The 12,868-nt window shown below is 40.4% G+C and overlaps 1 long non-coding RNA gene across 2 annotated transcripts in view; it reads left to right on the top strand.

Moving 5' to 3' along the window:
• Positions 1-11,850, top strand: part of LOC126203831 (uncharacterized) — a 68,337-nt gene extending 56,487 nt beyond the window's left edge. For both annotated transcript variants that reach the window (XR_007540387.1, XR_007540388.1), the window contains one exon: positions 11,631-11,850. This is a non-coding gene — a long non-coding RNA (uncharacterized LOC126203831). The remainder of the gene's footprint in view (positions 1-11,630) is intronic.
• Positions 11,851-12,868: the final 1,018 nt, after the last annotated feature.

Below are 12,868 nucleotides of genomic sequence, written 5' to 3'. Positions count from 1 at the left end.
AGGAAAGTCCACTGAACCTGACGGAATACCAATTCGAATCTACACAGAGTACGCGAAAGAACTTGCCCCCCTTCTAACAGCCGTGTACCGCAAGTCTCTAGAAGAATGGAAGGTTCCAAATGATTGGAAAAGAGCACAGGTAGTCCCAGTCTTCAAGAAGGGTCGTCGAGCAGATGCGCAAAACTATAGACCTATATCTCTAACATCGATCTGTTGTAGAATTTTAGAACATGTTTTTTGCTCGTGTATCGTCATTTCTGGAAACCCAAAATCTACTCTGTAGGAATCAACATGGATTCCGGAAACAGCGATCGTGTGAGACACAACTCGATTTATTTGTTCATGAGACCCAGAAAATATTAGATACAGGCTCCCAGGTAGATGCTATTTTCCTTGACTTCCGGAAGGCGTTCGATACAGTTCCGCACTGTCACCTGATAAACAAAGTAAGAGCCTACGGAATATCAGACCAGCTGTGTGGCTGGATTGAAGAGTTTTTAGCAGACAGAACACAGCATGTTGTTATCAATGGAGAGATGTCTACAGACGTTAAATTAACCTCTGGCGTGCCACAGGGGAGTGTTATGGGACTATTGCTTTTCACAATATATATAAATGACCCAGTAGATAGTGTCGGAAGTTCCATGCGGCTTTTCGCGGATGATGCTGTAATATACAGAGAAGTTGCAGCAATAGAAAATTGTAGCGAAATGCAGGAAGATCTGCAGCGGATAGGCACTTGGTGCAGGGAGTGGCAATTGACCCATAACATAGACAAATGTAATGTATTGCGAATACATAGAAAGAAGGATCCTTTATTGTATGATTATATGATAGCGGAACAAACACTGGTAGCAGTTACTTCTGTAAAATACCTGGGAGTATGCGTGCGGAACGATTTGAAGTGGAATGATCATATAAAATTAATTGTTGGTAAGGTGGGTACCAGGTTGAGATTCATTGGGAGAGTCCTTAGAAAATGTAGTCCATCAACAAAGGAGGTGGCTTACAAAACACTTGTTCAACCTATACTTGAGTATTGCTCATCAGTGTGGGATCCGTACCAGATCGGGTTGACGGAGGATATAGAGAAGATCCAAAGAAGAGTGGTGCGTTTCGTCACAGGGTTATTTGGTAACCGTGATAGTGTTACAGAGATGTTTAGCAAACTCAAGTGGCAGACTCTGCAAGAGAGGCACTCTGCATCGCGGTGTAGCTTGCTCGCCGGGATTCGAGAGGGTGCGTTTCTGGATGAGGTATTGAATATATTGCTTCCCCCTACTTATACCTCCCTAGGAGATCACGAATGTAAAATTAGAGAGATTCGAGTGCGCACGGAGGCTTTCAGACAGTCGTTCTTCCCGCGAGCCATACACGACTGGAACAGAAAAGGGAGGTAATGACAGTGGCACGTAAAGTGCCCTCCACCACACACCGTTGGGTGGCTTGCGGAGTATAAATGTAGATGTAGAAATGTGCCGTATACAACAACAAAACACAGTGCTCATACAAGCATCAGCCAACAGCAAAGTGTGTCAAAGGCTTTAGGAAGACTATGCAATGCTTCATAACAACAAATTGCTTCCGATGAACGTGACGTGTGACAACTGTTTAAATTAGATTTGTTTGAGCAGTTGCGGGCGGGCTCTAGCGCATGCGCAGTTGAGTCTCATATGAGTAGTACCTTCTTTTGCTTCTTGTTACGGAAGTATGGCTGGGCGCCACTACTTAATATTGCACCGGTTTGGAAATATAGTAAATCTGGCGTTGATGCCCAGAGCAGTCTGAGTTGTGGTGGGAAGATGGGTCGTATCTACGTCAGCTGTGTTTATATTCAGTCATTTTCTTGTTTCCTTTTCGTTTATTGTTCTCACGTTAAATGATAACAAATGAACTTTTGCGACCGGGAGTTATCAAATGAATGAAAATACGTTCGCATGATTACGGAAGGCTAAAATATCTTATTAGTTTTAGATTTTATCTCCACTTTCCTGACAATCGAGCATTAATCGCCTTGCAGAACAGTGAAATTATTTTTGTCGGTTTGCTAAAGAGGTTCGGCTTTCATTAATCTTTTCTGCTTTATTTGAAACGAAGTTATTAAAAATTTTGCTGGCACATTTGTGTGATGTATCTTGAAGTGTAACACTCACAAAAAAGATCAACATTGTATGTGGAAGCTTAGCGTCTCTTCCAGCTTATTAATCTTAGAGACCAATATTATATGTGAATTCTATGTATATTAATCTAAACCATTAACTTTTCTTATTTGTGTGTTCACCCTACTTAAAAGTGATCTTGCTATTGGACACCACGTGTCCTATGCTGTCATCAGCTGGCGAGATCACGTGACATGAGCTATGACTGGCTTGCAAAAGCGCATCGCAATCTCGATTTCAATGCTTCGGAAAGTGACATGCGGTGTATGGTGGTGGAATTCAAATTTATACCTTTGTATTACAGAAATATGCATCGTACATGTTGGTGCATATCAAAGGTATTTCAAAACGTGTTTTTCCCCCTCTGATTTTAGTTTTCTGAAGTGGCGGGAAATTCTACGTCGTTATATAAAACCATAAACATTCTAAGAATTGATGACTTTTACAGTGCCGAGGAAGAGTATACTGTCACTTAACACGGAAAAAGTGTATTTTCGTCCGGGAGAAAGTGTATTTTTAACCGGGAAAAATCCGGGAATTTTTTTCCTTGTCCACGTATACACCCTGTCAGTGACCCAAACAGCAGAAGCAACTCACAAACATTTTTGAGAAAAATTACTTTGAAGTTCTCCAAAATACTTTATTTCACTGAAAATTAGACAATTTTTGACAGACAAAATGTTTCTGTCGGTAGAACTCGAGACACAAACACTGAATCACTTGTTTCAGTCTCTTTTTGGTCAGTATTTCTTTGGATATTTTTTGTTTCTTTTCTTCCAGTTCAAATGCCTATGTCACTTAAAAATAAAATTTGTCAAATGTTATTAACACATTTATTATTACAATTTTTTTAAAGTGCACATCTTATTTCATGAAAAACATTTTCATCATTCTGTTCATTGGATTAACTGTACATATGTGGCAAACTTATTTTTCATATGAGATTTGAAATGTATAAAGCTACAAGTTTTCTGGTAGTAGCATTGCTTCTTCAGGAATTGTCTCCCCTCTCCCTATCTCACAATACCACAGAACTCTATCTGCTGCTTCGGCATTGAATGCTGAAATGCTACTACAGTCACAAATGTCCCTTGCAGGAAGATGATGTATCCCTTCAAACCATTGTGGAATTCAACAAATTCTTTTGTATCCAAGCAGCTGTGGTCCACTTGGCAGGTAATTTTAGTAGTGCAAGCATCACACCAGTGTCATAAGACCTGATGATGGCAAACATTGTCAACTAATAGTAAGGTGCATATTGTAAAGTTTGTAAACACATTCAGATAACAGGTCACTTCTCCTTGTATAGACATTCTCTAATATCGTGTTTCCTCTCAGTTGAAATGCAATTTTCATTCAGAATAGTTCAATATGTGCTAATTATCATACAACTTACGCATTTTTAAATAATGTAAAATTTGAATTGAATAGAAAATGAATGATGATTGAAACAAGATCTAACCAGTGATCAAGCAGTTACTGGTCTTGAGCACTACTGATAGAGCCATGCAACTCATCAAAAGTTGTCCGTCCTGTGGTGAGTTAGTCAGTTGGAGATCTACAAAGTCGATTTTCTCAAGAAAGAATTGCATCAAACTGCTTCTGAAGGTTCATATTTTAGTTCTGTACTTCACATACCAAAAAAAGGAAAAATACAAAAATCTGATTAGCATATGGTCACCTAAATAGGGAGGGGTGGCAAGGATAGTCTGATTGTTGGTGATTTCTTAAAATAATACAAAGCATGAACACTTGCCCAGTTAAAACTGTTCCTGGAAACAAGCAGAGAGCAAATCTTAATCCTGCAACATAGGTCTTTAATGTTATTTCACAACTCTTGAAAATACCCTAATCTTGGAACATTTAATGTCATTGTGACCCAGAAACCCTCAGTGATATTAATTACCATCAACACGACATAAATACAAGGTGCTAGTTCATTAGGAACTTGCGCAAGATGTGAGACAAGCTGCACGGCCATCACCAACACCAAGGGATGGTATTGCAGTGGCTGCTGGGCTGAATTGCCAACACAAAGACAGCCTCTGTGCGATATAGCATGAAGCAGTGCCTGGTAGCTTCTCTGTTGACTGTTGTCAAGTTTAACTACATAGTATCTGTTTCAGTAACGTTGTTGGCTTTGTCAAGCACTCTCACTTCATCCCAACACCTTCTCCCCAAAAACCAGATGGTGTCCCCATTTGTAACATAGATTCAGTGAGGATTATTACATCTTTTTTGTACAGTGTGTAGGTAGCTGTATGAAGTTAAATACCCACATCTTACCTCAACTCCTGCTCTCAAACTTTTTTAATTTAGAGTGCTTGTCAGATCCGGAAAAGCTTCACACTACTTTGTACAACTCTCCCATCCAGAAAAATGGACAATACCATTCGTGCAGAACTATTACATTTTACTTCTGGTGCTAAAGGCCACACTGCCTTTTAAGTTTGCACTCCTGCTACCATAAAACTAACAGATGCCTCCATTGGCCTGAGACTTCAAATCTAAAATGCCTTTATGTGTGCATGCATATTGGATATTAATTTGTTTTTTCCTTGCAGCTTTGTAGTCAGCATATTTAACTGTCTACTTAAATCTCTCAAAAATCCAAGGTACATTAACTACTGAGAATCTGGAAGTTCTGGGACACATTTGCATGTTTATATAAAAAAAATCTTTTCAGTGCTGCATCTCTACTTGCCCATTTCAATTCAGAATAATACAAGATAGTCTCTGTATGTCCATCTTTTTCAAAATGGTTGCAGGACTTGGCTGCTTGACAGAGGATGTCAAATTAAATACCTTTCAGCTGTCAATTTTCCACCTTATTTTAATTGGCAACTAGTTTCAGCATTTTATTGCACCATCTTCAGGCCTTGCCACAGTTATCTCTTCAACCATCACCTGCTGAATGCTAGATAAACATTCCCATGTTCGATGAAATCTTCTTGGGCTTCCATCCGGGTAGCTGCGTTGAAAATCGGTGACATTTTGATGAGTGTCATTCTCATCTTCTGCCGAAGTGTCAATGAACTGCGGCTGTCATATATATATGAGAGAGAGAGAGAGAGAGAGAGAGAGAGAGAGAGCTGGTCAGCAGCGCGCGGCGGCCGTCCCTCCCCACCACTCCTACCGACACTGGGTCGCAGCGCAACAGCACACCATTCTAATGACGCTGGTTCACAGAGTAAGAGCCATCTGTGACAAAGACAGCCTTCCAGCTGAGCTGCAGCACCTCAAGGATGTGTTTCGTCAGAATGGTTACAGCGAAGCACACATTAGATGTGCATTGAGGTAGAAAGTGACACAGCTATCCACAAAGAGGAAGAGGAAAAGAAACTCGCCTTTATCCCCTACTTTTGGCCACCATTAGCCAAAATTGCAAGAATAATGGGGAAAAACATCATCAAAGCAATTTTTCGACCACCTGGACTCGGTGAAGGACAAATTGCATCTACAAGTTCCCGGTATATATAGTATACCATGCGAATGTGGCTGCAGTACATTGGTCAAACAACACTGCATCTCGCAACGCTGCCGGGAACACATTAGATGCGTACGGCTGGGGCACAAGGACTAATCGGCCGTGGCAGAACACAGCCTCGATAAGGGACACACCTTCCAATTTGAAGAAACGAAAATACTTTGCCGAGCCTGTTGCTTCGGGGAGAGCGTCATTAAGGAATAAGACTACATGACAATCAACAGGGACGAGGGCTACCATTTAAGTTCGGTGTGGAACCCCGCAATAGCAGCTGTACGCCGGGACCTTGCTCAATTGCTAACGCTAAACAATTCTAAGCTAGAGTAATGCGGCAAGTGGCGGGCATCACCTGGCCCCACGTGGTCTCCTCCCCCCCCTCCCCGGCGTGCGCGCGCCGGTAGAAGGGGTGGGGAGAGACGACTGCCGCATATAGATGACAGCCACATTCCATCGACACTTCACCAGAAGATGAAGAGAATGACACTCATTGAAACGTCGTGGATTTTCAGCGCAGCTACCTGGATGGAAGCCCGAGAAGATTTCATCAGCAGTATACACCAGGAAAGCCTATATTCACATTCCCACGTTTATCTAACAGTCGGCAGGTGATGGTCGAAGATATCACTGTAGCAAGGCCTGAAGATGACATAGTAATATGCTTAAACTGGTTGCCAATTACAAAAGCATTGAAAATTGACGTCTGAAAGGTATTTAATTTGACATCCCGTAATACAAGGTATGTCAGTGATCTGCTTCCACATCTGACAGACCGTTCAAATTGATGATGTATCAACCCATATTTTCTGGTGAAGTGTTCAGTGGATATCGCAATGTCCTTCACTTCTTTCCATTCAAGAACTTTGCAGCATACCACAACAGAAAGTTGATAGGATATCACAACCCGTCTGTCAGTTTAGTTTTAATTCCACCCACTCTTGTTTCTGCCTCCATCAGTTGTAACACTTACCAGTTCTAGCAGTGGTAATTGCATTGATAGTAATGTTTGTTCTAAGTGGTGAAATAAATCTTCCCCTGTAGTCATTCCTTTCAAACTGCAAAACTCAAATATATTGAAGTTGTGATCAATTCTGTTAACAGATAGTAGTAGCTGCTCAGTATCTGAAAAGTCATCACTTTCATTGATACCGAAAGAGAACCACTCAAATAATTGTGCCTATTCCTGAAGTTGTTCATATTAATTATTGCCTGAGTATGCTGAGAGGACATCCTGGCAGATAGCAATTTTTTTTTTTTTTAACCTGGGCACATCTCCTCAGCTGTAGGTAGCGAAAGCATATTGTTTTACTAGTTCACTGTCAGTCAACAGTCAACCATACTTCGCAAGTATTTTGGCTACCTTTACACTCACAAATACACCTGACCTGTTACTTTGAGCTTGAACCACAAAAACATCTTTCTGGTTCTTTAGTGACAATTTCATTTTTTCGTAAATTACTAATAAGACATTAAAATTTTGTTTTATGCTTGCTATCATAATGGCATTTGAGATACATTCTTTTTGAAAAGCAATAGTTTTTGCCGTTGTTGTTGTTGTTGTTGTTGTTGTTGTTGTTGTTGTTGTCTTCATCCTGAGACTGAATACTTATCCTTCACAATCAATAAACTGATATAATTCAGTCCATGCATTATGAAACACACTATTTTTTTTCCAGAACTTCCTTTTATTCTTGTTCTCCCCCTCCTCCACCTCCTCTTCCTCCTCCTTCCTCTTTCCTCTTTCTGAGGCATCAATTGAAGTGATTAAGTCCGCAATGCAGAGTAAACACTGCAACAACAGAAATATTATTCTGTTGCTTACAAGCTGTCTGACTTTTTGAACTCATGTGTGTCATAAAAAAGCTCTCACACTTACAAAAATTCAAAACAAAATAGTTGTTAATTTCATGCAGCACTGTGGATGCACAGTAACTTATTTCGCTCAATCGGTTCTCACTAGTGGTGCAAAGGCAGCAGTTATTGTGGTCAACATTTCGTTCGGTCATCATTCTTAATCACATTTCAATTTCGGTGTGAAATCAGAACAATTCTGAATGACAAGACCTTTATTTGTAAAACAGTTATGAGCTGCAAGAAGGCATGCAGACTGCATGGCATCTTGGCGGCCGCAGCTCTACATCGTAAATCATTGAAGTCGCTGTCTCCTGTAGATTGATGATCCATTTTTGCATTCCGTAATGCCTCCTACTTTGGTGTAAGTAGCCAAGAAGAGTGTCAGCATAAAGGTAAACACAATTTCCAACCTTCATTATCAGCCTTCCTACTCCTAAATAACATGCCTTTACACATGCAGGAGACACCTCACACTCACTTGTGCTGCACTTCCTAACAATAGCTAAAACTCATACTATTGTTTTTTCTGACCACACCACACCACAACCAGTCTGTGGTTCAGTGGTAAAATGCATGTCAATTTACTCACTTATGACATGTTCATTCTGACACCTAGTATTGCATGCAAACTGCACGAAACAATTACTCATTGCAAATGTAAAATACAAAAACAATAAACTATATGTTTGCTGGCCAGTGCTCCATTGGCTGCTTCATCCTGTGTAGTCTGTCAAGTGAGAGAGACACCTAACCACAGATTTTTTATGATGCACTGATTGCATGGTAATGGACCTAGACTTAAGCCCACTTACCTTGGCACTGTGTATCACCTCACTGATTATAATTCTGGGATTGTGCAGGACCTACCTGCTTGCAGTTTTCAAAAAGCATGGTCATACAATGCACTTTGTCCATAACACGATAAAGGAGAGAAAAAACACCTTCATTACAGAAAGGTTTCGATCAATTAGCCAGTATGAGCAAATTTAACTTTCAATGGGAACCCATTAAAAGTAATGAAGTAATTAGAGCCTTCCTAAATGTAATGTTTCGTATATGAAAGATACACGAAAATCGTTTTGTATGAATTTTCTTACACTAAAAATTAAGCAAATTAGTAAAAGTTAGCTGCTAAATCAAGTCGATGAAACCAAAAAATATGTGAATAACAAAAAAAACTTGCCTTGTTATAAGTATGTCTTCTGCTGTTCATCGATATAATGAAGTGAGCTGATATGCCTTTTTGTTACCTGAAAAGACTTACCTATTACATACAACGTAATTTTTATGTAATTTACGTAACTATAAAATACTTTTTGATTACCAGTCGTGTACACTAAATAGCCAGAACCAAGTGCAAGAACAGTTTGGAACACATGTAAAATGGGTGAGCGCAGTGAACGAAACAAACAACTGGATACTGAACTAATTAGGAGCAGTCGGCAGCGGAACTGAGACAGGTGGTCATGCGAAGAACGACGAGTGCGGCCGAGGGAGACCGAGACTGAGACGAGCATGCAACGAGAACTGCCGAAGTGACCACCTTGACCGAAGTGAACTATGAACCGATCGTTCCTCGTTCCCGGGAACTATAAGTAGACCGCCGCGACCGAAGTGAACTATGAACCGATCGTTCCTTGGAATTTGTTCCTCAGTCCTTTCGTTCATCTTGGTGAACCATTCCTTTGCACCCGTTCGTTGGTGAACTACTCATCTCTACACTAAACCTGCCCAAAGATGTAAACAACCATGCATGAGCAGTGCATATGTGCATATTAGGCAGAGGGTGTCCGGCAGCCGACCAGTTCCAGTCATTCAACCAGGAAGGAGGTACACAGCTTGTGTTGTCTGTAGTTCAACCATGCCTAGACGGTCAATGCAACAGTTCCATCACATTTGCATTGTTACTTTGTGCCAATCAGGGCTCTGAACAAGGGAAGTGTCCAGCCGTTTCGGAGTGAACCAAAGCGATATTGTTCGGACATGGAGGAGATACAGGGACACGGGAACTGTCGATGACATGTCTCGCTCAGGCCGCCCAAGGGCTACTACTGCAGTGAATGACCGCTACCTGCAGATTATGGCTCAGAGGAACCCCGACAGCAACGCCACCTTGTTGAATAATGCTTTTCGTGCAGCCACAGGTCGTCCTGTTATGGCTCACTGTGCGCAGTAGGCTGCATGATGTGCCATTTCACTCTTGACATCCATGGTGAGGTCCATCTTTGCAAACACAACACCATGCAGTGTGGTACAGATGGGCCCAACATTCTGAATGGACCACTCAGATTGGCATCACGTTCTGTTCACCGGTGAGTGTCGCATATGCCTTCAATCAGACAATCGTTGGAGACGTGTTTGGAGGAAACCCGGTCAGGCTGAACGCCTTAGACACATTGTCCAGCGAGTGCAGCAAGGTGGAGGTCCCTTGTTCCCTGCTGTTTTGGGGTGGCATTATGTGGGGCCGATGTATCCTGCTGGTGGTCATGGACGGCGCCATAATGGCTGTAAGATACGTGAATGCCATCCTCCGACCGATAGTGCAACCATACCGGCAGCATACTGGCGATGCATTCGTCTTTATGCACGACTAGTGGCCAGTATGTTCTCCAGACATGAACCCTATCGAACTTGCCTGGGATAGATTGAAAAGGGCTGTTGATGAACGACATGACCCACCAACCACTCTGAGGGATCTACGCCGAATAACCGTTGTGGAATGGGACAATCTGGACCAACGGTGCCTTGATGAACTTGTGGATAGTATGCCACGACGAATAGTCATGCATCAATGCAAAAGGACGTGCTACTGGGTCTTAGAGGTAGCGTGTACAGCAATCTGGATCACCACATCTGAAGGTCTTGCTGTATTTTTCATGAGTAATAAAAAGGCGGAAATGATGTTTATGTTGATCTCTATTCCAATTTTCTGTACAGGTTCCGGAACTCTTGGAACGGATGCGATGCAAAACTTTCTTTGATGTGAGTATTAGGAGTAGTAGTATTCTGGTTTTGGTTGCATGGCCAAAAGATGAATTATGAAATTACGTTCTGTTGTATACCAGCCAACAGGATGGAAAGTATTGAAATAGAATACATAGTTCATTTACCTCTTGGAGGGTACTAGATGTATATGTCATGAAATTGGGTTAATTTCATATTCGTCCGTCCTTCCTTCTGCTACTTTGGCTATTAACCATGTAGCGAACTTCAAGGTGCGTCAGTGACTGTATCCACGCATGCTTTTTTACACAATAAAAAGCTAGTCCCTCGTAATTCAGAGATATTCTGTGGAGTGAAACATGCATGTGTCATAGGTTCATAGTTTGCTCCCACACCGAGGTTGAATTGGTGGAATTTTTTTCTTATTAATTCAAATCGTTCAGATATACGCCTCGTGGACACATTATCACCTGTGACACTTAAACTTTTGTCCTCCTTTTAAAAATGTAATTTCTTTAAATATGAACCTTTGTCTGCCAGAAATTTATTTACTGAATTAATAGGTGAAAGAGAAATGAATTAGTAGAGAAAGGGTGGTAGAGAGTGAACTCTTTAACCCGTATTCTTGTTTCATCCATTGCATTGGGTAGATTTGTTTACCTTTTCTTTTTATTTTTCCTGCAACATATATTTCTATATTAATTAATTCATAAGCATGTAATTACCAACTGTTCTTGCAATTTTGTTGTATATTTTAAGTGACTCTTGAGTTATGCAGTGTTAGGGTTTGTCATGTCTTACATTTCTCCTGTACTTACAGATACTGAGTGTAAATAGTAAATATTATGTACAGTGTATTTAACTGATTGTGTGCACCCCCCACCCCCAAAATAAATCTGTTGCACTAACGACAAGAACAGTACAAATCAGTTAACACAAGCTCAAACTTTTGGAACTTATTGTTGTGTTTTCATATGGTAGCAAGGAAGGAAAGTATGTAGAAGGAAGTAATAGGCTTAACGTTTTGACCAAATAGTGAAGCCAAAATAAAACTGGTTTCTGATGAACTAGTTTTGCAATCATGACAGGTTACTTTTAAAAAATTGACTAAGTTAAAATGTGTGTTTGTGGTGGGAAGAGTGGTTATAGGATCAGTAATATTTTCATAATTGTTGCTCTGTTTGTTTCAGGATGTGGTGATGGTTTTAACCAGGCAAAGAATGTTGCTGCAACATGAAAAAAGTAGTTTGTTTTGTTAGAACATGTAAAGGAAAAATGTTAAGGTAATATTCTGAAAACAGGATTTTTTACAGAATATAATTATCATTTTCAATATGTCCAGTTAATCTCTTTTTAAAACCATTGTCTCTAATATTATGTAAGTTAGAAAATATTCTATATTACCTTACTAATTATCATCAACAAAATATATTTTGTATTGTTCAGTATTTGTTACTTACTCTCTCATCCTGCCCTACATTTTTCCTACCTTATACCTAAAGCCTTTGCAAACTCTGTGGCTTGAATTTAATTTAACAGTCTAAAATACACAAACCTGGATCTCCTCCACTCTTCAAAATGGTCTTACGATGTACCTGCTAAATATGATGCATAGAGTAGCTGAGCATCATATAACATTTTGTGTAAAATAAATGTAGAAGACTGTTTTATCAGTGTAATGTAAAAAAGACAATCCATGGGGCAAGGATAAAAACCTAAAAAATTGTAAGAAAAATTTTGAAACTGTGTGCTTCACTATCCACATGTTTATACGGTATGAATCATGGGGAGTAATTTCCCAGGTAATACAATAAATCTGCTGGAAACAGCTGAATGTAATATTTCCATGAAAGGGTAGAATTAAGTGAGGTGATGTTGAGAGAGTCAAATATTAAAATGAGTTAATCAACATAAATGACGAGTTTTTCTGTTTGGGCAGACAAATACAGAGTGGGAAAGATAAAAGTGCTCTGGACGAGTGGACATGCCTGGATGTTAATATATGCATATAACCACACCCCATGACGTGCTCACCATGGGTACACTCACCACGTGATCCCCCTGGTTCATAGTGTGGTGCGGGCTGTCAGTGAGAGCGGAGCAGTGCAAAAGGGATGATTGTACTCACAGTGGAGCAGTAGGTGCTCATTGAGGAAAGTTATATGACAGCAAAGTCGTGGAAATTGTGTGGTCAGTTGTTCACTGGGAAGTCTTATGTCAAAATGCCAGCAAAAAGGTCCATGCAATGCTTAGTTCGGAAATGGTGTCAGACAGGATCTGTTTTGAACAAGTCAAAAAGCATTCCAAAACATTCATGCACACCAGAAAATGTGGCTGCAGTTCACCAGAAAATGCTTCAGACTCCTACCAAATCAATCTGATGCCTGTCACAAGAGACTGGAATATCACTTCGATCATGTGGATGAAT

The sequence above is a fragment of the Schistocerca nitens genome, chromosome 9 (genome assembly GCF_023898315.1).
Source record: "Schistocerca nitens isolate TAMUIC-IGC-003100 chromosome 9, iqSchNite1.1, whole genome shotgun sequence".
In the NCBI taxonomy this organism is placed as follows: domain Eukaryota; kingdom Metazoa; phylum Arthropoda; class Insecta; order Orthoptera; family Acrididae; genus Schistocerca; species Schistocerca nitens.
This window is presented reverse-complemented; position numbering and strand designations above follow the sequence as displayed.